Source organism: Numida meleagris, chromosome 21 (genome assembly GCF_002078875.1).
Source record: "Numida meleagris isolate 19003 breed g44 Domestic line chromosome 21, NumMel1.0, whole genome shotgun sequence".
Taxonomy (NCBI): domain Eukaryota; kingdom Metazoa; phylum Chordata; class Aves; order Galliformes; family Numididae; genus Numida; species Numida meleagris.
In genome coordinates, this window is record NC_034429.1 from 668,222 (window position 1) to 691,641 (window position 23,420).

Below are 23,420 nucleotides of genomic sequence, written 5' to 3' on the forward strand. Positions count from 1 at the left end.
TGGCGCGTAGCGGTCAGGTTGGGGCCGTGAGTGGTAGATCCGTGGAGCAGTGATGGAAGGACTGCTCCCAGATTTGGCCTTTGGACTTTGTTCTCTGCCCCATCCCTGGCAATGTCAAAGCAAAACCGGGGGTCGCTTGGTGGTGAAGGCTTTAAGCACTGCCTCCTTCAGGTCTTACTTATGAAATATGTTTTATTGGTACCAGGTGCTGGAACTGGGAGGTGGGGGAGTCCCCGTCCCTGGAGGTGTTCAAGCAACGTTTAGATGTTGTACTTAGGGACGTGGTTTAGTGGGAATTATTGGTGGTAGGTGGACGGTTGGACTGGATGATCTTGGAGGTCTTTTCCAACCTTGGTGATTCTATGGTTCTATATTAACTGCGGGGAATGATTGTAAAGAAGTTCTTCGTAAAGAGGAGAAGCTAACCAAATAGTTCTTATTTTCTTGTTATTGTTTCTGAAGACCAAGTCCATAGACTTTACCAGAACTTCATTATGGGCCTCCAGTTGTGGACACTTACCCATTTGGGGTGGGACCCCTGTCCGTGGTACAGCAGCTTCCTGTTTTCTCTTTTAACATCAGTACGAGCACTCCTTACTCACCAAATAGGGTTTACTTTTTATACTATTGCATAATTATCTATTTTTTAATTCTTATCATAAGCTATCATATGATCTGAATACAAGCAAGACCTTGCTGAGGTTCAGATTCCTCTTTTCCTTTGGCACAGGCTTGCATGCCCGTGTTGGGGTTGTGATGCTATTTGTATCAGAGTTATTGTTGCCTCCTGAAGCCTGGCTTGAGGTTTTTTTCCTCATAGACTGTTAACTTTCATTTTATCCATTCGTTATAAAACAAAACCTGATCCAAATATTTGGTTGAAGTCCTCTTTAGGAAATATTTCAAATCCTGGGTTTTCCTGGTGGTGAAATTTCATCGGTCACACTTTTAATTTAGGAGAAGGGCATCGCCATCCTCACTTCAGACACAAAGTGCGTAATGAAATTGTGCATCGAGGAGGACCTGCGAGTTTTGTGGGTTTTTGTTTTGTTTTGTTTTGGTTTTTTTTTCCCCTCCAGGTTCCCCAGCCTCCCCTTCCAGGGTTGTTCAATATATTCCAAGCAGGGGAGGTCAAAAACACTGGTGCATATGCAAGAGCCAAACAAATAGCCTTTCTGATAGGGTTGGGTGACATGTGTCAACCCCTGTCATCCAGGAACAAGGGAGGCAGTGTGCCCAGACAAAGGAGAGGGTGGGATCTCGGCGCGCTGGCAGCCCCCGACCCACACGCCGGGCTTTGTGCAGCAGATGCCGCCTCGTATTGTTCCCCGGCGCTCTCCCCACCACCCCTGACAACAGCCACTGCCGCTGGCATTCCACCCTGACATCTGTTCAGCTTTATTGATGCTCTCCTGGAGGAATTCCCAGTGTAAACAGGGAATTCTCTACGGGAACCCCATGTTGTAAAAGGGATGAGCTGCATAATGCAAAGATTTAACCACTATTTAAAGGTGTGACACTTGATTGAAAGTAACTTGATTTTTTTTTTTTTTTTTCCCTCCCCCACACTCCCCAACCACCCTTAACTGTATTTGGCACAAACTGTCTGGGTTGGACTCTCTTTTTTCTTTCTTTCTTTTTCTTTTTTTGGTGGGATTCCTTCTCCTCCCTTTCCTTTCTCCCCCTCCTCCTGTCTTTTGTTTTCGTGAAACGGAATTGTCGGGAAGGATGAAAACTAGGAGATGGAATGCACCAAAAATGGAAAACAAAGCCAAAACTAGAAAAAGCCACGGGAAGGTGGGAAGGAAAAACCAGGTTTGTGTGGCACGGAGGCTGGTTACTTCTCTAAAAGCTGTGGGAGCCCACCCACCCTTAGGGCTGGTGGCTCAGAGGTCTTTGTACCTACGGAGGATTCCTTCTTTGGGGCTGAACTGGGACAGCACCTGCAGTGCGAGGCAGGGAGACAGTGCCCTGAGCCAAAGCACCTTTGTGACCCTTTCTTACTTAGAAAGAAATCCTACCCGCTCCCATCCAGCGTGTTGCTTTGTACGGGTTTCCAGGCTTAGCCCTGTGAGAATGCAGATCTGCTCCTGCAGAAAACATTCAGCCGAGTTTTGGCACCAAAGGAGCTGATCCAAAATCCATAGCAGCTGATGAGAATCAGTCCATTGATTTGAATTGGCTTTGGGGCAGGATATTAGATGCTGAAGTGGCCAAAATAGCATGAGGGCTGGGAATTGCTGTGTGTTCTTGCCATCTAGGGACCACTACGAAGAGACTAGAGCTGGCATTATTTTGACTCCCCCATTTGTTTAAATAAATGTATGAAAATAAACATGGATACTCGAAGTGCAAACAGCAGACTGTCTGCTCATCAGATCCACCAAAAATATACAGAAAACCACAGACTATGAAAGTCCTTTAGAATTTTAGCAGGATGTAAACTAATATTATTGCGTTGAAATTGCTCCATGAAGCCAACGTGTCTGATTTTGGAGATACAGATGAGGTTCTCCCATGCACACAAGCATATGCTTACTAAAATTAGGTGATCTGGCCCATAGACTCCTCATTCTTTGTTAAAATTTCTTCTGTGTTCTTTATTCTTTTAGGTGAAATTATAGGTTAGGTACAAACGTTTCTCCTGCTGGATATGATATAAGAACACCCCCCAACCCCCAATTAGTTAAATGCAATAAAAGAGAGACAGATAAAATTACATAGAAGGAAATAAAATGGTAGAAATGTATGGGAGGAACAAGTGCTGTGTTACAGTGAAATCTCCCAAGTCTGATGACGTTACGGTTAAAATCAATTCAGGGTTACACCGTGTTTGGCTTGGAGAATACTCTGCATAGATTTTTGTTCTAAGTGTGATGTAATGATCCGGACTAGAGTTGTTGTTAGGTTTGTTATGTCACTGGGATGAATAAAGTGATCCCCAACTCATCACGAGCATTTGGAGGCTGCCTTGGTTCCAATGGAACAAACAATTCGGTGGGAGCTGTCCCGAGGAAAGGTCTTACTGTGGTGATACTGGGAAATCTTACTGGGCTGCCTATAGGATTTCACTGGGAGTGGTGTGTTTATTCTGTTATTCTGCTGGACTGCCTTGAAAATGTTGCTAATCTATGGATAGTATCTCAATTTTATATATATATATAAGTTTTAGAGGATTTTGGAGGAATTTCTTTTCGTCTTCTTTGGCTAAATTGCATAAACATCTTTTGGACTCGTCTGTGAGAAAAGGAGTAAATTTCCGTGTGTGTTTAAATCAAAAAAATGAAGCAGTGATTCTCCCAGTGAAGCCAGTGGCCACCAGGGAAAGCTCAGCACCCCTGGATCTCCATCTGGGTTGGAGCTGTTGGCTTTGGAGGAGGTGGAGCTCCCAAGCACGTCCCAGCAGAAGGATCAGGCCCTCGTTCTGTTGAGGCTGAACAGAGGATTGCAGGGAAGGAGAGGAGAGGCTCATAGTGAATTTAGAGAGGGAGTGTGTCTAATTAGAATGTCTTATTTTTCCCCTCACGTCTGCATTTCCCTTACCTCTGGTAGCTGAAAAGTACCGAGCACAAACACCGAAGCGTTGATGGATGGCCGAAGCCGTGGCCAAATCCCTCTTTGCTTCCTGCACCGCTTAAACTAAAACACAAAGAGAAGTTGCTACCAGAATTCTCCTCGGCAGTCAGTCAGGAGCAAATCTACAACAGAAATGCAGCTCCCCCTAGGAACAAATCACTTAAAGATTTAAAGACATAAACAAGGATCTTGTGAGATCTGTCTGAAGCATGAAGTGAGGGGCAGCTTCGTTAGGAGAGGCCTCTTGATGGCGTTCTTCAAGGCGGTTTTTTCCTCTCCTATGCACGTGTCTGCTTTGGGGAGACATCTCTTTCCTTGGAAGTTAGCAAACATTCTGTGTATTTGTCTTAATGTGAGAAGAGTGACGAGAATAATATGGACGGAGGTGTGGTTATGCACTTAATGTGTGTGGGGGGAATATATATATATAATCTTTGTATGTATATATATATGTGTGTGCCAATATATTTGCATCCAGGTCAAATAATGGCTGTTATGATTAAGCTCAGCTTTTATTATCAATTTGTCGATAGACTCAGGCACTGTTAAAGAAGAAAAAAAGGAAGAAAAGAAAGAAGTCCACATCTGAGCTTCCACCTAATCAGTTCCCTCATTTTGCTAATATTCTAACGACTGTCAATTTACTTCAGTGGTGCCATTTGCAGAATTTTCCAATTAGCAGGAAACCTGTTCCACCTTCTCCCATAATTACAGGGGACTCGCTTCAGATCAGCTGTGGCCAGACAGCATGTGATGTACTTGCCAAAATCTGTGCTCTGCGGGTTTTTGCGTGTGTGCGGAGCTTTTTTGAACCTTTGCATGAGCTGGCACGGGCTTTACGTCTCTGTTTGTAGGCAGGGAGCTCCTTCAGTAGTGGCATGTGTCAAAATATCCAAATAATTTCTAATAAACACGCCGCAGCGAAAACACACACAGGAGCCTATCCGTGTTGTGACGGCTCTGGTGTGTGACGGATGCTCGGCGCCTTGTAGTTCCACGAGTCCGTGCGTGGCTATGGAAATTGGGTGAATATTCAGGAAGCCGGCTGCTGCCAGGTGATGTTATCCAGGCAGCATCCTTTCGGTCACTTCCCATCACCTTTATCCCTTCAGCATCCGTGTCGAGCCGTGCAGCGAGGGCAGCGCTGCTGTGATGCTCTCTGCTATCACCCGGGCTGATCAGAAAGCAATCAGCCCCTTTTTGGAGGGCGGCTTCACCCGCCGATAGCACGGCTCCGACAGCGCGGGGGCAATAACTATTATTGTTACACGCAAAGAAAATATATTTAATAATAAGCTCATTGATTTTTAACAGCGTCTCTGTGTTGCCTAATTGATGGGAAGTTGTATGTTTGTGTAGCCAACGGGGGTTATGAATTAAATATGGTCGTCATTCCTTGAGGGATGCATGTCAATGCAAGAAGGATGGAGGATCTACATCTCCCCCAAGCTAAACAATCCCCTTGTAACAGACATAGGGAAGCCTGGAACAGGAGGAAGGGGGGAAAGGGAATAAAAAGCATCCATCACTGTTTATTAAGTGCTGCTACTTGAAGGTAAAAGGGGTATTGAACTGTTTTTAAATTGGAAGGAATGTAGCTAGACAAAACATTGATGGTAATATTAGGCTGGTGACAAATTTTATTCTTTTGTCCACATTTATTACAGTAGCAATTTGAAGTGATTTATGCCCCTTACCCCTCTAAGCCTCTCTCTGTACATACACGCACGCACGCAGACACAAATCCAGTGTCTCTGAGTAATAAAACGAGCTCTTCTGGTAACGGCCGTGAAAATACGGGGAAAAGTGTCTGGAATGCTGAGTTGTAAACTTCAGGCGCTGAAGAGGCCGATGCTCAGCACCTGGAGAAAATTAGGCTGTGCTGCAGATGTTCCTGGCTCTTGGCGTGGAGTCCCCCGGCTCGGCTGCAAGGTTGCAGGTACGCTGAGCTCTCCCTAGGCAACAATGCACTCTTGCATGTCTGTTTGGTGTTATACAGCCAGGTGGATTCTCCAGCCCAGACAGTTTCTCCCGTTTGGGGTCAGCTCTGTCTTTGTGGATGCAGCTGCTGTTACCCATCTCATCCCGAGTCCTTTTTGCCTGGGTTTTGTCTTCCCCTGCTGTAAGATCGTTGTCTGTCTGGTGAGCAGTGCTGGCAAGGCCTGGTCATTGAGCGGCCATAGGAGAGCATACGAAGGGGAAAGAAGGTGGGAGGTGCTGGAACAGGCTGCCCAGAGAGGCTGTGGATGCCCCATCCCTGGAGGTGTTCAAGGCCAGGGTGGATGGAGCCCTGGGCAACCTGGTCTAGTTGGTGGGTTGGTGGCTCTTCCTGTGGCATCAGGCTTGGAACTTGATGATCCTTGGGGTCCCTTCCAACCCAAGCCTTTCTATGATTCTGTGGTTGGTTGTCCTTCAGCTCTCCGTAAGGAAGAGCTGAGGACTGGGGGAGTGGGTGAGGCTGGGGACTTCGTCCCGTGCTGAACTGCACAGTGATGATTCTTAGGATGTTTACACATCCTTCATCTCCAGCATCATCCAGTAAGTCACTGTTAGAAAATCCTCAAATTCTAAACACCACCCTGTTTTCTTCGGAGTGCTGCTGCTCTCTGGTCAGATCTATTATTTTCCTGTGATTAATAGGGAAGAACATCACACAGAGCAAGGTTTGGGGCAGCCATTATGTTGGCAGGGCGTATGTGCTGGAGCTCACAAATACATCAGGTTCGTGCAATCCTGGCTGTACCAGGATCTGGAGTCTTACTTCATTCGTCAAAGAATCCTGCTAATTTTGAGTAAGACTGCTTGAAATCAAGGCTAAGGGGTAGTGCTTCTCGGGGTTGGATTTGTTCTTGCAAACAGCCATTGCAACGCCGCTGTTGACTGCTGCTGGGGATGCTGATGGAAGGGGTAGGTGCACGCTGAGCCTGAGATGGGCAGTTCACAGCATTCGGCCCCAAATTCAGACCAAGCAGGGAGTTCTCTCCAGAACTCTTTAAGGAAACAAAAGCACCATCCTCCCCCCTCACCCCAAATGAACAAAGAGCGACTGGTGAGAGGATGGCTCTGAGAAACCTGGAGCTTAATAAACAGGGAAGGATCAGCTTCACTTCCCACTTGTGTCTTCAGCTCAAGGCTGCGGCGACTGAGCTGCAAATGCTCAGAGATGGGAACACTTATCTGTAAACCCCAAACTGCTGTTGGATCTAAGACAGGATTTGGAACAATTTCCCCTCATCGTTGCATTCTTGAAGGCTCAGAAAGGTGTCCAAGCCTCCTGCTCGGTTCTAACTGCTGGGGCAGCAAGCCCTGATCCCTCTCTAAAGCTTTTGCACAGTCTCTTAGCAAAAACAAACTCTGCCATTAGAAAGGAGCAATGTTCACAAGTCCCTGTGTGTGAGCCAGTGCCTCTTGCCAGCCTGGCACGCTGCAGCACCATCCAGAGCAGTGGTGGAGGAAAAGCCCTTTAGGAAAACTATTTCATTTTTTTCAAAGTCTTGTCATTTTCGAAGGTAAGGTAAAAGCATTGCCAAAAATAATAGCTGCACTGTTATTATTTTTTGCTCAGGTGCTCAGGAACATGAGCTTACTCATCAGCTTAAAAACTGAGCAGTGTTGTGTGAAACCATGTTGTGTGTAAGAGATGCTTACTTTCCCAACGTTTTACTTCCTGACAGATAAATACAAAGTAATTATGTAGGGCAGATTAGATGGTTTATAATGTCTTACTTCTAGAATTATAGTGAACGTTTTCCTAAACTGTCCTGCAAATTGGATTGGTTGTCTAATGAAGCAACAAAAGACTGTTGACGTTCTCTGAATTACTGCAAAAACAGAATTTAGGCTGAGCTGTTGACTGATGTATTTAATTTTTTGGGGGAGGATGGGAAAATAGAGAAGGGAGAGATCTATTATTGGAGGAACTGATTAATCTTATAAAGATGTCCGAGTGTCCTGGCAGGGATCAGACTTTCTGCCTTGACGACCTTCATTGGTTTGATGATTCCTTATGACTGTGATTAGTAGATTTAAACCCCACGAGCTTTGAAGCTATGGCACATCCTTTTAGCATGTGTATTAAGATGTGCAAGCCTTCTAGCTGGTCTCTCTAGCAAATAGTGGTCTTCTAGAAAGAGATGCAACATTTTTCCAAGAGGTCCCCAACAAAATGGCATTATGCAGACTGAGGGAAAACACATTTATGCTGGGGATGGAGGGAGTGAATAATGCAGTAGCTGCTTTCAAGGAACAAGCCTTTACCTGGTTCACGTTACTGTTGTAATTCACAACTTGTGTCAGGTTGCACAGCTAAGATGGGGCTGCAGGTATTTAAACCATTTCAGTGGAAATAACTGTAAGAAATCCTACAGAGTTCCATGAGCATGCTTTAAGAATCAATTGAATAAACTACCACAGCCCTGCATGTAATCCCACCTCCATTTAAGCTGACTTGATGTTCATTTTTAAGGGGTTCAAGTGAAAACAGAGCAGGAGCTCAACGACAGAGACAAAAATTAGGACAGCCAAAGAGTGAAGCTGCAAATTCTCCGCACTGTTAGTGGACTCTAGGCTGCACTGTCGGTCTCGCAATCTTAGAACGATCCCATTGGTGTTAAAGTCGTGCAGCAAGTGCAGCATTTCATCTGGGGGCTTCAGAAATCACCCTTGTTGTTAAGTGAGCTCGGTGATCAGGTTTAAAAGGTGAGGAAATGGAAATCATTCCTTTTTTTGTTTGTTTGTTTTTTCTCCTTTTCTTTTTTCTTGTGCGACTCAATCAAACCGTGTGAAGAACTAAAAGCATTTGTAAGGGGAAAGCTTGCAATACACATTTCTGTGTGTAAGGTCTGTGTTCAGCCTTGCTGAGCAGTCTCTGTATGTGTCGTCATTGGCCTGCACCGATGGGTAATGCTTTCCAACAAACCATGTTCTGTTCCTATAACCCATCCTGACATTGCAGGACTGACTCCTTAGTCTAATGTCTCATCAAACAAGTTCTTCCTAATGACAGTGCTACTCCCATTAGCCTCCCTTGATGTCTATTTGCCGTAGCAGCTTTTTAATTATTTAAAATGCAAACATCTGGATTAAATAAATGAAGAAAACGCTCAGTGAATGTTGCATGCTCTCTAAAACTCCTCTCCAGAAATTACGGCTGCAGTAGAACTTGAGAAGGAAAAAATTCAGACTTCACTGCATGCATCAACTTCTTATTGCACCGGAGACAAGGGCAGGAAGTCTGGAAGTTGGGGACGGCCAAGAGATTTTTTTCAGTAGAGCACGTTGTGATGATGCATGTGGAATGATGTCCTGTTAGTCAGAGGCTCAAAACATGAATGTTTTCCAATCAGCAAGCCAACTGCAGGCTTAAAATCTATGCTCTGCATGTATTTGAGTATGCCTGCAGTTGGGAGTATGTGAAACACGTAGCACGTATGCGTAGAGATGCGTTGTGCAGCTTCAAGAGATAACGTGGGTTGGATTTGCTTCCTGAGAAGCCTTTTAAATTCACTTTTTACGTGTGGGGTTTGTGTCCAGCTCACGCACTGCCAAGCTCCTGGAAGAGCTCAACGTCTGCAGTGCATGCATGCACGTTGACTTGTATCTGTCCCTATCATCCCCACACATTGGGGACTACTGGAATTTGAAGGGAAGGAGGAATACAGCTCTCAGTTGCTGTGGCTGCCAACATCTGGGGCCCTCACACGGGCTCATTAGCCCAGTCATAAAGCACAGCACTGCAGGGGTCTTACCCCGATGAGCTTAAACAAACAGCCCAGCATGGGAATGACCGCTTTGGCGGGGCACAGGGAGCTACTGGTGGCACTGAATGGAAACGGTATTAAGCTGGAAGGGTGTGATGGAAGCTGGGGATAGGATGGGAAGTGGGGAATCCAGGCTGGTCCCAGGCTGACGGCATTCTGCATCATCCTGCAATTCCTCTTGGGGGCATATGGTCTAAACCAGGGCTCTGTCTGCCCTGGGGAGAGGCCCAGGGGTGGTAAGGTGTTTGGGTTTTGCCTTTGGTATGTTTCCCAGCCCTTGTTCAGCTTCCATAGGTGGAAGGTCAGGAGCTGCAATTGCTGAGCATTCACTCAGGATCTCTCACAGAAGCCCCAGGAATGTGTTCTGCTTTAGCCAGGGGGGTGAGGCTGTGTAGCTGGAGACAAAGCTCTAAAGCAACTTTATGAATATATACATGGATCAAGGGGAAATAACACTGTCACATTCGCTGGCACCTATGGCTGTGCTCTGGAAATAGCTTGGTCACCAGATAGCTGTCATGAAGGAGACCCAGCTAAACACAACCAAACATGTGCACCCATTCAAGTGAGCAGCAAATTTTGCATTGTCTAAAGCGATGTGGGAAAAAGTATTACATATATACACTAAAATGAAACCAATCTCATGCTTCAGGGTGTAAATTGATCACTGGGAAGGTCAGGAAGCAATTTTCCTCTCCTGTTAACACTGCTGCGTGAACTTGGGGTTGTCTGTGTGAGAGAGAGGGATGGAGTGAAGAGAAGCAATTTCTCCTGTAGCATAAAATATTTGCCAGAGGCAAAATAACTTGCTGCTGCCGTGAGTTTATAGCAAACTAATTGCCCAAGTGTTTGAATCTTACCTTATCTTGATGCCTGGGTGCTCACTTTAAAGGAGTACAGTTTCATGACATGTTTCATGGAAATCTGGGCTTCTTTTGCATACTGACATTCTGGATGCTGTATGCAGTGGCACAGAGTGGTTTCTCTTGCATGAAACCTGTGCTTTGAGCTGGGGGGGAGGCATGGGTGTATAGTCACAGTGTTCTGTATGCCCACAGAAATTGCATGCTGGTGTTTTGTCCCCTTTGATTCCAGAGCTTTGCACCTTTGAAGACCATGACTTAATATCATTTTCTTTCTAAAGGGCCTCACGTTGAGCCTGCTGAAAACTGGTACTATGCATCCTCATAATCTTTGTAACTTCTTGGAATGAGACAGTTGCTCTGAAACAGCTGAGGAGTCGCAATTGGGAAGGTCAAGTTCCACTCGAATCATAGAATCACCAAGGTTGGAAAAGACCTCCAAGATCATCCAGTCCAACCATCCACCCTTAAACCATGTCCCTTAATACCACATCCAGACATATTTTTAACACCTCCAGGGACGGTGACTCCACCACCTCCCTGGGCAGAGCCCATTCCAATACCTGACCACTCTTTTGGAGAAGAAATTTTTCCTAATGAAAACCTGAACCTCCTCCTGGCGCAGCTTCCCCATCACTACTGACACCTATTGAGTGTCACCCCAGCAAAGGTGGGAATGAAAGATTTCCCATTCTCCCTTTCTCTCTTATTTCTTTGAATTTCTACCTCACATTTTGGTCCTTGGAAAGGCACAGGAACGATGGGTATTTCTTCAATTCAAACCAATGCCATCACCAACTAGCAGAGTTTACCCTGGTGTTCTCTTCTCTGGTTCAAGTTCCTAACCCAAAATGCTGCTTGTTTTTTGGCCCCTGATATGTGCTATATCAAAGGGTACTGAAAAAGTTAATTAAATTTGGAGGCTCGTAAGCAGAGATGAATTAAATGTTTGCGGTGAAGGGTGGAATTGCCTTAAATGCATTAATGTATTTACTGAATGCTGGAAATTTTTGTATTGCTCACAAATCCAAGACTGTGTGCTGTTTTCCAATGGAAAATTAGGTGATTTCTGAGGACTTATACTAAAACATAGGAAGAGGTAAGTTTCAGAGGCCGTCATTTTTCTCTTTAAAGCAGAATTTTCTCTCTGTACATATGCACAAACGTGATTTTTTTTTTCCCTGAGTTGAAACAATAACAAACTGAATAAAGCATATGATGCAAAGTAAATATCAGCTGTGGCAAATTCCACAGCCAAAGAACTGGAAGGCAGGAGCAAGTCCTGGCCATCAGAAGTCTCCTGAAAGATGTGAATGCTGACGATTGGTTTTGGCAATATCACATGGCTGCAAAAGGTCTTGGAAATGTCTTATTCTGGCAAAACAAGAATAGTTTGAAACAAAACCAGAATTTCAGTGATGCACTCATGTACCCTGCTTTGTGGCTCTGGAGATATGAATTCTGTTTCTGGGTCTGTTCTATGACCTAAATATCTTTGGTTTCATCCACGGTCTAAAATGAGGTGCAGGCAGAAATGAGGAGAGAAAGCAACCTTTAGTCCTTATTTTTTTTACTCATTACATTGTCTGCTGAGCTGGGATATGAGAAGATAAGAAATAGAGACAAATGAGACAGAAAACGATGTTTTCTGTTTATATACTTCATGGCATTCTTCTTTAGTTTCCCCTGTTGTCTGGTGGTACGTTCAGTGGCCATTAGGAAAACACTGTGTGTTGGGGCTGTCCAAAATGAACAAAGCACGGAAAGCACAGAAGCTATTCCCTGTTTGGAGTTCTTCACTGCCATGGGAATCTGCCACGATGGATGCATCTCATGGTATTGCTATGCTCCAGACTGGTTGGGATTCCAAGTTTGCAGTTGTTCTGTATTTAATTTCTAGATCTTGGTTCTTCTCATAAATTTGCCTTTCTTAAACGTGTGCCATTTGCAAGCGCTTATCTTTTCTGATAAGGTCAGCAGTGAGCTAAAGGACAGCAGGAGCGTTTCCAATCTTCCTTAGGCAAAAATTGTTTTTTTGAAAAAATGGAGTGATTTCCCTCTGCCTGCCCATTAGGAAATACTAGAAAGAGGCTTGGTTGGCACCCAGTGCCAAGAAGTTGTCCTGTGTAAGCTGAGTCCCTTTTAAGTTTTCTATTTATGTATGGCATGCAGAACCCTCGTCAATTTAGAAGATATATTTGTATGAACAAGGGCACTTGTCCAATTCTTATTTTTAAGAATAAAAAGGAGGAGGCGTTTTCAGGCAGGAGTAGCTGATAAGTATTTTACATACATTGTTTGCCGCAGACCTTTGCAGGCTGTAAGTGGTTTGGTGATCTCTTACCGTAGGAATCATTTTTTAATTATTGCTTTTTTATTTGGGCTGGCTCGTGAGGTCGTGCTTCAGATTTTGCATGGCAGCGTTCACCCGGTGAAGTTGGTGAGTGCTGCCTTTGAGAAAGACTGAATGGAGACCAATTAACAATGCTAGTAATAGAGCCGAAGGACGTATCCAAAAGTAGACAAATAAATACAACAGTTACCAAATGGGAATACAAACAATGCATGTGTGGGCATATAATACCCTCGTCTTATTGTCTGCGTTCTCATTTGCAAAATATCCCGTGATATTTTGGGATGTTCTTATCCACGTGATTACGTGGCTGGGTGAGGTCTCAGGACCCGTCTGCTCAATGTGGAACGTTGCTTTGTGCATCAGGAGTGGCCTCTCTGTACACGGGCTGCAACGCGACGCATTTTGCAAACCACATTGGCACGCGTATTTCTCTGAACCTAAGCTCTTCAACATTAAAGCGAGACCCTTCATTTTAATCATTACAGAATGAATCCGGTGCTAATAGCACTTAATTGTTTCACTAGAACGATCTCCGTTGGTTTTGGCAGCTGAAATGAAAACAATTCCAAATACCATCAAAGGAGCTTATCCACAAACGGCATGTACAAGGAGGCTGTTTTGATACACAACGGTGTGTTAATATCATAACATCTCCTGACGCTGCACACGGCTCTGTAATCCCTTTCTGTCTCGCTCTATGATCTTGGAAGATCCGATGGGCGAAGCAGAAGGAATAAAACAGACCAGGAAAGTCGTGGTCCTTGCCCCTGGAAATAAAGCGTTGCCGATCCCTTTGCTCCAGCCATGTCCCTATATTAATCTTGACTTTCTTGAAGCCTGCCCGCTAGTTTAAATTTGTATGCGACATCAAACATACCTTTTCACATATGTTCTTTCCAGATTTTTTTTAACAGTTACTTAGCAGTTTATAGAAGGAAGTGAATGATCTCATCAAGCTGCTTAGAAATTAAAAAAAAATCTGTGCTTATTAATTATGCAGGATTAGTCTAATTATAATTCAGCAAATTAATTAGCGACAGAAGGTGTTCTGAAACATTGGAGTACATTTGCATGTTAAATGGAGAGGCTAGTCTGTAATATATGTAAATTTATGCATGGCTTCATAGTTTAATTTAAAAATTTGCAGCTGCATATGGTATGGGAGCAGGTGAAAAGTCAGTTTTAGTTTAATGATGCTAACAAACATTGGATGCTGTCCTGTCTTAGGGAAGGAATGCTCTGAATGCACCCCTATCTGCCAATCTATAAATCTGTCATAGGAATATAATGTTACACCAATGTTCAGGCTCAAGGTCATCTGTGAGCAGACCCAGAAGCACAACGGGTGCAAACCTGCTGGCTGAGCAGCCCTCGGAGAAGGGAGGAGACGAATGTGCGCGGAGGCGAGTTGCTCGGATGTCAGTTCGCCTCTTTAGCAAATGAATGCGTTTTTATTCCATACAAAAACCGTTTAGGGACAGGCAGTGCTCCCCACCTAGTCAATGAGTGAGAGCTTTCAGCTGAGCGATATCCACTCTGGCAGGTGTAAAATAGGTGCCTAACCTTGGTTCCGTCGCTAGTGTTCGCATCGGCGCGGCTTTCTGATCTCTCGGAGTCGCAGGGAAGTTATTATCAAGTTCCACATTAACTGCAGGGTAAAGAGTTTTTATGTGCTGGCCTCTACCATCTGGCAGGAATAGTAAAAACCAGCAGACCCATCAGCAGCAAAAAGGCTGGAGGTGTAATTGGTGCTCACTGTTCAGCCTAGCATAGCTCGGCACAGGCGTTCCAAGAGCAGTGGGAAATGAGAGGGGAGCCAGAAGGTAAAGTGGGCACGGGTTTCCCATGGTACGGAGAAAAACAAGTGGGGATCCGGCTTTGTGCTCACCTGACACCTTTATACATCTGTTTTCGGGTCCGTAGCATTCTCCCTGTTCGTTGCAGGGGAGTTGGATCAGACGACCTTGAACGGTTCCTTCCCACTCAAGTGGTTCTTTGATTCCGTGACTGGCAGAGTTAAACGTGAGTTAGCTTGGCACCTGTGTAGAGCAACAGCGATCCCAGCCATGGGCCCGTGGGAATGCTGCGTGGTTCTTGGCTGAAAGAACAGCCTGATCCACCGATGGAGTAAGCCGCCTAATTTCCAGGTGCCTTGACTTCCTCAGCAGTGAAATGAGTATAAAAGCCTTTCTTTCCTCTTGTCCTTTGTGCAGCTTGTCTCCCATAACAATTTCTCAACGCGATTGTGCCACGCTTAGCACAGTTGGAGCCCATAGATACTGTAATAAACCAGGGAATATTATCGGAACATCCCTTTCAGCAGCCCGCCAGCCCAATCCTCTACTATATTACCTCCCTGCCTATTGACTTTTGATTATGCTATGGTATTTGGTTGTGTGCCAAGTGGCATGAATAATACGGATCTTACAGTTTAAATAAGCTTTTAGCCATTGTCTTGCAAGTTACTGGAAAGTTTTGGTGTGAGGGGATGTAGGAAAACCCAAAGGAAAAAGGGAAACTGCTCAGATTGCAGAGCGTCCTCCAAAGATTTTTTGGAGAATAATTGCAATTACAAACATGCCGTTAGTGTTGTGTTTCATTTTCAATTCGAACCCACGGAGTTCAATTATTATTTTCATTAATGGTGTCAGGTTTTCATCAGAGCACACAAACAAGGAGGTTCTCCTTGGAGATTTTTTTTTTTTTTTCCCCTAGCAAATGTGGCCGTGCCAAATAACTGCGTTCAGCACCGAGAAATGACTGTCTCTGTAACTGGCAGTGCACTCTCCTCCAGCCCTTGGAATCATTTTGCAAGACAGAATGAGCATTTACCAAATGAGCGTGAATTGCAGTTGTGGATGCGTGCGCCTGCTGCTGCTCGGAGGGAGCAGAATCTGCTTCAGAGATGGAAATTGTGCAGAAGGTGGAAAATGTACAGAATATAAATATCGGGTTTACAGACATGTTCTGGGTTTGGATGACATATTGCAGCTTATGTTCAGACACGATTAGTTTGGAAACTAAGCTCTTCCAAAAAAACGCCTCTAGATGAGGGTGGTGAGAAGTGTGGTGTTCTAGGCTGCAGAGATGGGACATTTTTGGAGGAATGGTTCAGTGGTTTGGGCACAGCGCTACGAAGGGGACGTGAGTTCAAGTCCAATCTTTGCAGTGGCCTCTGGGCACAATGTTCTCACTCGATCCATCTGAAGCACAGGATGCCATCACTTCCATCTCATATCTTTGCTTAATATATTGCATGTAGTGTTACTCACCCAGGTGTGGTTAGGACTGCTTAGCACGACAATTAGAAGCAGTTTTAAGATGGGTGCTGCCAGCTGTGATTATAAGGTAGGCTTCTCTGTTGGCTTCCCTTATGATCCTTTTTGTTCTGCTCTCGTGCCCACGTGACGTTGGACCATTAGATGTGTAAAACGGAGCTGTTTTGATAACTAACATTTTTGGATGTTTCTGATTTATTTGTGGAATACAGTGCCTTGAGGCATTTGGAAGTCTTTTTTTTTGAGTTTTTCTCCCTTGTAAAATAAGAACAGTCATTCCACCTGTTCTCTATTACACTTATCTGATCTGCATGTCTTCATATGCTTTGCATTGCAAGCGTCTTGGAATGAGCTTGCTGTTATTGATTGATCAGATACCGACTTAGTAATAAAGATGGGCCAAAACAGAAAACTTCTGATGTAGACTTCCGTCACTGCAAAGGATATTTAGTCCTGCAGATTTGGGTCCAAAACGCCTTGGTTTAATAATACAAATATGAATACACAAAAGCCTCACATCTTGAAGCCAGCTTCACTTTTGCCATTGCAGTTCTTCTAGCATCAGTGCAGTTACTCCTGAGCTGCATTCTTTAGACCTCTGCAGGAGCAGACCTTACCTTGGCAGGCTTCTATTCCAAGGGAATGCAGAGCACAGGAACAAGTTCCCATAGAGAGAGGTGGGATCCATGCCTAGAAGCTGAGATACGGTCAGAGAGGTGAGCTGAGGAGAAAGGCATAATGGCAATGTAAGGGGCTGAGTGCAGCAGAACAGGAACAAAAGGAAGAATCAGAGAAATTTATGATGACTTCAAGCCAACTTAGTCCAACTCCCTTAGGGTTTGCATGTACTGATGGTGTTTACTCTCTATCTTCTTACAGCCCCGTTGTGAAGAAGGTACAAAGTCTGGATAGGAGACTGGGAAGTATAAGGCAAAAAGAGGTTAGGAAATACGTGAGCCTGATAACTGAGGCATTAGTTTAAAGAAAAAAAAAAACAAGTGATTTGGGAACATGGCATTCATTAGAGGCAAGTGAGGATACTGGATCCTACTCTGCAAAGTTCCTTTGGTGGTTCAGTGCTCATCTTGTGCACAGTTGGGGGGCTGCCTTGCATAGACTGGAGGAAAGCCTAACCAGTCTGATGCTTGCAGAACTGAAGAGATTACTTTGGATGAAGGCAGGAGGGTAAGGAAGTGTTTGTCCTTTTTCATTGTTGGGGCAGGAGTGGAAGACGTAATGTTCTTGTGTGTTTTTTTTGCTGGTACTGCTCTACTAAAAAACGAGCTCCAAATGAGCAGCCAACTCTCCTGGCCCAGGCTGGGGACCTGGTATTGTCTGAGTTCCGCTCTCTTCTCTCACAGCAAATCCCTGACAAACTCTGAAAAGTCTTCTGACCTACATATGTTGGCTTTCATATTTGTTAAACTGGGTTCACACTTTATGCACGGGAGTTTTGTGAAGATTAATTAGCTGCTGTTTGTGGAGTATCATATAAATACTCTGGATTATTGTAATAACCTCAATCGTTTCTCAGGCGCTATATGGTGTATGTTCATTTAGAATGCCTTTGTGCAATGTCTGATCCCACATTGACTATAACTGCTGAAAAGAGAAGGAAATTTTCTCATCAGGTCTCTAATAATATACCCTGACATAATAGAGCAGAATGACTCCAGAGATAAATATTCAGATTATAAAGAAGTCTTCTACTGTGATATTCATTAAAGTCAAAATGATGATTTCAGATAAATGCAATTAATAGATTTTAAATGCTAACCTTCAAATGTATGTGCAAAATCTGATCTGGTCCCTTTGAGAGGAAGAGTTTCCAAGTGAAGCCTTCTACTCTGTCGCATTGTGTCATGGGTAAGGTTCCTTGTCACACTTATCTCAGAGCTCACAGTGCCAAGACACACATGGGTGAGTCCAGAAGGGGATGGGAGATCCTGATCTCAGAATTTCCTTGCGCTGATGCAGCTGGAGACAGGCCCTCACTATAGTGATGGTTTTGTGCTTCATAGCGTGGTCACTCTTGGTACTGTCCAGCTGGAAGGAAGATATTCTTAACAACAACTTCCAGTTTTTATTCTGTTTTAGTTCACTTTGTGAATCAACTTCTTACAAGGGTAGATAGGGATAGGACAAGGGGGAATGGTTTTAAGCTCAAGGAGGGAAGGTTTAGATTAGATATCAGGGGGAAGTTCTTCATGGAGAGAGTGGTGAGGTGCTGGAACAGTCTTCATGGACAGGCTGTGGATGCCCCATCCCTGGAGGTGCTCAGGACCAGGTTGGATGGGGCTCTGAGCAACCTGGTCTAGTACTAGGTCTGGAGGCTGATGGCCCTGCCTGTGGCAGGAGGTTGGAACTTGATGATCCTTGGGGTCCCTTCCAACCCAAGCCATTCTATGATTCTTAGAAGCACTTCAGTTACTTAATCAGATTGCTACAATATCTTTGTATTTTCATTAGGCTGTAGCATCATAGACTTGCTGATAAACAGGATTCCACTGTTGAAAAGCATATTCTGATGCCATAGAATGACTGGGGCCATGAATCTGGCTTCTACAGCAACCCAAACAAGACAGGGCTACCATTGTTTGCTATACAAGGGATGTTTTTCTTGTCTCCAGGGGCTGCTCACGAGATTACAACAAAGTTGTATCTCTTGGTTCTGTACCTGTATTTTAAGAAAGCACACGAGGTGGATAGGAAGCTTAGTTAAGATGTAGAAGCAGGAGTCAAGAGACCCACATCCCAGCCCCAGGCCTGCGACGAGCAATTCCCTTCCAGTTCCCAGGTCCCGACTTCCTTGCTGTACTGTAGTGAGTGACACCACCTGCTGCAAAGGGCTTTGGTGAGGCTGAGTTAATTGAAGCTGAAGTCCCACAGAATGGTACTACAAAAGCACAAGGCACATTATCTAGTGCTGTGGCTCCATGTGGGGAGACTAATCAGCCCCAGGTCTTGCAGCAGGGTTTTGAAAAACAGTAATGGATTTTTATTTTTTTTTTTAAGGAAGAAACCTACACCTTCTATTGCACATGGGACTGCTCTTTAGGGCCTCTGCCTAGTCCTGTTGAAGTCATGGGGAAGGTTTTTCTGACTCCAACAGGATTTGATTAAAGTTCTTTTCAATCAGCTGAGATGGAGGATGAATATCCTCAAAAGTGGAGTTCCAGCCATGTAGAATCACAGGATCGTGGGGATTGGAAGGGACCTTTGGAGGTCATCCAATCCAACCCCCCTGCTAAAACAGTTCCCTGGAGCAGGTTAGACATCCTAAAGTTGCATCCATTTCAGAACCTTATAACGTAGGTATACGGACGCAAAGTGACAGTGCGGGCCAGCCTCGCATTGGGAACAGCCTGATAGATGCCAGACCTCACCTGCTTTGCCCTCAGTCTTTCTCCATGTCCATTGGCAGCCAGCTGCAGGGGAATTTGTCCCGCTGCTCTGAGCATTATGGGATGTCTGAGCACTCCCACCCCGCTGTCCCGCGTGGCCAGGCAGGCTGGCCTGCAGCGCTGCGGAGATAACACAGCTGTCTCTGCACTGAAGTGAAAAAGGGGCACTTAAATGATTCATCAGCCTGACTCCCCAGCACGGTGGTAACTCCCAATAGGAGGAGCAGAAACTTTTAAAATAGCTCCCTCGAAATTCTAGAAGGGGGAATGTTTGTAAGGCAGTGTTTTGGAGACCTCTGCAAGTGTATCAGTCGGTAGATAGAAGGCTCGACCATATTGAAATGAATGTCTGTAGCATCTCTTAATTAATTTTACATCTACACATGAGGTTAACCAGGTTTTCTATAGAGATGCCAGAATTTCTTTCTGGTAGTTATTCAGAAGTATTTAAGTTTTCCCTCAGTGCCCTTCAGTGTTGATCTATGGGAGGACCGCTCCATGTTCCCTCTGTTTGGCTCAGTCAGTTGTCTGCTAAACCCATAGCTGATGCTGTCCTTTGGAAGGAACGAAGGCCAACTGAGAAACATGAAAATTAGCAGTTGTTTAACTTTTTAAAAATTATTTTTATTTTTTGATGTATGTGTAGGTTTGGGCCAAAAACTGGCTAAAGGTTCTCATTTAAAAAAATTAATACAGCCCTTCTGCAATTCTCCTGTTACCCCTAAATCAGCTTCATTTAGTGCTAAACCTTCCCTTCTCTTTGCTCCCCCCAAGTCATTTTTATTCTAATGCTGCAATAAATATTAATACCTTTCCCAGATGCAACCACTTAAAATATATATGTATATCTAACGACCTACCAAATACTTGATGTGAGTGCCCAGTTGCAGCTGAAATTTGACTGGAAAAACTCTGAAAGGAGGAACAGAAATATAGCATATCCAGTGAGCTCCAAAGAAACCGTGGCTATCTTGGCACAGCGATGGGTGGATGCTGCTCCGATGCTGCAACCTCAAAGCTGAGGCAGGCCTTTGAAAAGTGAGGTGAGGAATTAGTGATGCCCACCTTGTGATATCTTAGAGGTGCACAATTTTCAGCAGCTGAGGGGCTCGACAACTCCACAAAGCCAGGCATCTTGCACTTGCTGCATGTGGAAATTGCTCCTGGTTACAGATCCTGGCTGAATGCTCCCAGCTCGGTGCTGAATATTTGTTCCCAACCACTGGGGAGGGCTGAGATGCTCCACTCCTCGGAGGAGGCAGCCAGGTCTTAGAGAAGGAGAGTTCTGTTTTTTGGGTAGCTTTAATGGTCAATACACCCAGTGGGATGAATCAGTGCAGATCTAATGGAAGTGCAAGTTAATTTCCACATATGCCTCAGATTTACGCTAGCTGGGCATCCACACCCACATATTCTGGAGGTGTTTAACAGAAAATATGAATTTCATTAATTGCCACGTGATGTTATCGAGTTCAGTCCTGAGTACTGTTAAACACAGATTAGTGTAGAATTTTTACCTTTTGTGCCTGTGCCATAGGGTTTGGTGCAGCACACGGTGCTGCGGGACCTCAGCTCTTCCCAGGGCAGCTCTGCTGACGCGGTGAGCTCTGTCAGATCCTCAGTGCTCTGATCTTTGTCCCTTAGTTTGCCTCGTTTGTCTGATCTGAAAGGCATACAAGAATTTAAAAAAAATTACGAAGGAAACGGAACACTTCCCTGATTAATTTGATCTTTTATTTTTCCTTGAAAGCAACGACAAGCCTTGAATCTTGTGGGTTTTTGCTTGCATTTTCTCTCCCAAACAAGCAGCTATCCATTGGCTCACTGATTTCCATGTAGAAGTTGCTTGCCTTGGTTTCATTACACAGTTTGATGGCGTTCTATAGTTTCTCCCTGCACAGCCAGATCTCGGTAACACAAGCAGTTTATGTATCTGCAAATATTTTTTGATATCTGTAAGAAGAGGGCAGGATAACAAGGAGTGTTTGTGAGCAACGTTTCTGGCTGGAATTCTCCTGTGAATGTCTGAGTGTGCCGGTATGCATAATATCGTTCGTTTTGAAAACATTCTTACAGATAAAATCTTGCTTACTGATCATTCAAATAAAAGAGGTCACAGTTTTAGCGTGAGGAGTCGATACAACTTATTTGATAGAATATATGCAGTGCACTCCCAAGGCATGAAGATCTGCGTGACTTCAGCTCCGAGTATGAGTGACCAGGGCTGGGATCCCAGAAGGCTCCCACTGCTCCTGGATCCCAGTGGGATCGGTGGAGAAGTTGGGCTCCCAACACCTGGATCTCAATGGGATCAGCAGGGACATTGGGCTCCCAACACCTGAAACCCAATGGGATGGGTGGAGATGCTGGGCTCCCAACATCTGGATCCCAATGGGATCAGTGGGGACACCAGGCTCCGAACACCTGGAACCCAATGGAATCAGTGGGGATGCTGGGCTCCCAACACTTGGATCCCAGTGGGATCAGCGAGGAAGTTGGGCACCCATCGCAGCCCATGCACTCAGAGCTGCTAAGTCGTAACCAAGAAAGGACAATGGAGACGAAAACACTGATCTGCAAAATGCACTCACACAGCAAATAAACATTTTAGATATTTTTAAAGTGTTTGTGACAGATTTAAGGCAAACAAATGCTCACTAGAAGGATGTATTTTGTGACAGTCATTGTATGTGACGTTCCCTGGGTTGTTTTCGTGGGTTTGGTTGTAGGGAGGTCTGCGAAGGGTTTTGTTTGTTCAAGCCACATTTAAATGGATCAGATCCTTCGGTATTTCTTTGTATTTTTGGGGCAGATGGAAGAGAAATACCACACCATAAGTGATGCAAAGAAGTAGCAATAACAAGGAGAAGTGAATTTCTGCTTTATTGTGTTGCGTTAAGACTATTTTGGCAGTTGTTGTTGGTAAACCCTAGGAAATATACATCTTTCTCCTTTAAAGTTCTAATTCAAGGCATGAATGTGTGAGTTCTGAAGGGACTTAGGGACTGCGGTAAAAAATCGTTGTCATAGTAACAGAAAGGGAAATAGGCCTGGCTCACCTGGGACTTTAACTTACTGCAAAAGCTGATTTTTTTTTTATTTTTTTTTTTAAGGAAAGCACTCAGTGAGAGAAATAAATAAATAACTCGTTCTTTGTATTCTGAACCAATTCTTCAACTGTATCTTTTTTTCCCCTTGTTATCTGTATCTTTTCCCTTCCAAACCTACCTTAAAATCTGATTTTTTTTTTTAATTGTTGCAGTTAAACCCATTTTGTCCTACAAATGGAAACGCACTAGCAGAAAGGAGTCACAGAAAATATTTTCACTTACGGTAGAGTGAAGAATCTGTTGGATTTTTTTTGCCTGTTTTGTCTGAATTTTGAAGACGTACTTGTTTTTAATCCAACAACTGTGATTTTTCACATAGGGTTGGCGTCTTTACCTCCAGAATTCACAAATGTAATCGGGTGAATCAGATAATAAAGGGACGGATCCCGATGAATGTGTGGAGCACCCAAATTTGAAAAATGCCTCCTAATTTTGCTGAAGTGTGAGATCTGTGTGTTATAATGCGCAGTTCTGGGTGAGCCCGTCGGCATCCTTACATACACGACAAGCTGAACTCGATGGGAGAATAATGTATAGAGATAGATAGATGTGACAAGGCAAAAATAATTGGCACGGACACTTTGTATGATGTTAATGAGTTTATCTGCTTGGACAGCGTGAGCTGTCACCTATTACTTCCATTTGCGTTTTTGTTATCCTCTCTGAAAATCGGTGTAAGATTCTGATCTGGGCTCTTTTCTGCTTTAGTTACCGAACTCTTAACAGCTAAAAACATCATCAGGGTGAAATCTCATCAGCTTCTTCTGGGAGCTCTGTTTGTCTCTATGTTTTTTCATGTGCTCGAAGTAGTTTCAAGGCTTATCAGCCTCAGAGTTGCCCTGTCGATTTTTGTAGTTTTCACAATAACATTATCCTTCTATATTGTTTCATGGAAAATCCATTCAGACAGTGAAAGAAAGACCTTGTATGCACAGCAGAGATAAAGAAACAGACTCAAACCGCGTGGTCAAATGTGCAGTGGAGAAACGGGCATAAATCAAAGTAGATGCATTGACTTGTATCAACTACCAGCCCATCTCAGAGTTGATGATAGTCGCATCGAGCGCGGTTCAC

At 44.3% G+C, this 23,420-nt stretch overlaps 1 protein-coding gene across 3 annotated transcripts in view; it reads left to right on the forward strand.

The window, feature by feature from the left end:
• EBF2 (early B-cell factor 2) overlaps nt 1-23,420 on the forward strand; it is a 141,338-nt gene that overhangs the window by 83,896 nt on the left and 34,022 nt on the right. The window lies entirely within an intron of this gene.